The following is a 2,114-nucleotide window of genomic DNA, read 5'->3' as shown; positions in this document are numbered from 1 at the left end:
AAATAATACACCACACTTCTGACGCCTCAAACACACACACAGAAACCAATTCTGAATCCACGGAGCAACCCGCTCCAACAACAAGTCTAGATATACAAGCGGTGAACACATGGAGATGGAACAGAGCCTCGTGTCACGGAGGGCTGCTCCGGTGCTCCCCCCTAAATGAAGTTGAAGGGTTATAGTTGGTTTTTTTTCGTGTGTTGGATCCACCGAAACCCATATCCAGCCTATGTATATCCGTTTGTATTGATACAGTATGTGTATGTCGCATAAGAAAAAAAAAGGCCATATGAGCAAGATCTTTATAGGACCTTTATATTTCGGCACACGCATGTGACCGTAGATACGTATAAAAATAAGGTACAACATAACGTGGGCTATACGGGCTTATACAGGGCTGTACGGGCGATATACCTACACTGAAATTATGATCGTGCCCCCGTTTACGAAGAGGTATGGGAAGATCTCCACCGTTGTTGTATTTGACGCACCCAGAAATTTTCCAGGGGAGAAGCACCGGAGGAGAAGTGCATGTCACAGTAGTGACTTAAGCTAAGCGTGATCAGCATTTGATTTGATTTGATTTGAAGATGAAAAGACATGTAAAAATGGAGCCTGCTTGGGTGGTGGTGAAATTTGCCAGCCACATGACCGAGGATCTGGCTCAAATTCGTCGAATCACAAGTTTAGGGCTACTTGACTAACAGCGAAACCGTGCCTCAATTTCGGTTTTGGGGGACGATAGCGGCGTCTCTTTGCTTTGTTACCTTGCCAAAGGTAATGCCATTGCAGGTCTTGTCATTCCGCTCGAGCTGCTCAGGGAGAATTAAAGATTTTGGGGTGCGTTTGGTTTCACGCCAGGATCCGCCTTACCAAAATAATGGCACGCCGGCAACCATCTATTCCTATTTGGTTTGGCTCCAAATATTTGGCAAGACCAAGCTAGTCTGTGCCTCCCAGTACATTTTCACGCCAATTCATGGGCGTGCTGATGGCGGCCGAATCGTTCACCAAAATTTTGGCTGCCAAATATTTGGAAGGGCGTGCTGGGGCTGAATCCAAACGTACCCTTGTATCTACCGGATCAGATGATGGCGGACCCCAGCACCATGCTTCCTCATGGGGCATTGTTTTGGAGCAGTTGGAGCCTCAAGTTGTCAGGAGGTGGAATGGGGTGATTTCTACCGCGTCGATGATGGTCGGTCTCAGCTTCATGGTGCAACAGGGTGTTGGAAGGTCCGTTAGACGCGTTGTAACTCTCAGATCACTGTTTGGTGGTTTAGTGAGACCTCCGAATTTAAATCATGTGTGCAAGTGCTAGATGAGGGCACACGACCACAATCATGGTCATACAAAAAAGAAGGTTTACTAGCTAGAATCGTTTTCTACATCGATCGGTACTGTCTCTCTCTGTGTTCCCGTGTCTGTATCTTCTGTAAGTGATCTGTGTCCATCTAGATAAGCCATATGAATAGTGTATGTTGTTCATCAGATCCATATACAACGAGTGCAGACAATTGCTGCGCCAATTCTTGGCGTGTCGAGTCACCAAGACCGAAATAGGAGACGGTGACAGTGGCAGTGGCAGTTACATCTACAGTGCACCCCGATCGGCCGATCACGGACTTGCAATGCTATCTACTGTAGTTTCTAGTGACTAATCATAGTATTAATCTCTAACTCCAGCTCTCTTCAGAGGCAGAGGGATGCGTGCTTCAAATGGACATGAGGATGGACTTGCTGGGCATGCTTGCATCATACGTGGTCGCATGGATGCGATATCAATACCTGCAGTAGCAGCAGTGGCAACAGGCAATACATCATGGCCGAGAGAGCAGGCAAAGGCAGAACTGTGCCATCTCGGCTGCGGCTGGGTTTCCCTCTCTTCCTGATGGCGATCACTAGTTCGTTACAGGCTTTTCATGTTTATTTAGTTCAATATATACCTATCCTACATTCCCACAGAAGAACACATCGAGAACAATCTGCAATCATGAAAAATGAAGCAATTCGTCGGTTAACTATGGCCGTTCCACCGTCTTTTCACATGATGATGAGCAGCATATATAAACACACAATCTATTAGAGATATATTTTGTGTGCATGTATTT

The sequence above is a fragment of the Lolium rigidum genome, chromosome 4 (genome assembly GCF_022539505.1).
Source record: "Lolium rigidum isolate FL_2022 chromosome 4, APGP_CSIRO_Lrig_0.1, whole genome shotgun sequence".
In the NCBI taxonomy this organism is placed as follows: Eukaryota; Viridiplantae; Streptophyta; class Magnoliopsida; order Poales; family Poaceae; genus Lolium; species Lolium rigidum.
The sequence above is the reverse complement of the archived record's forward strand: the minus strand, read 5'-3'. Positions refer to the sequence as shown.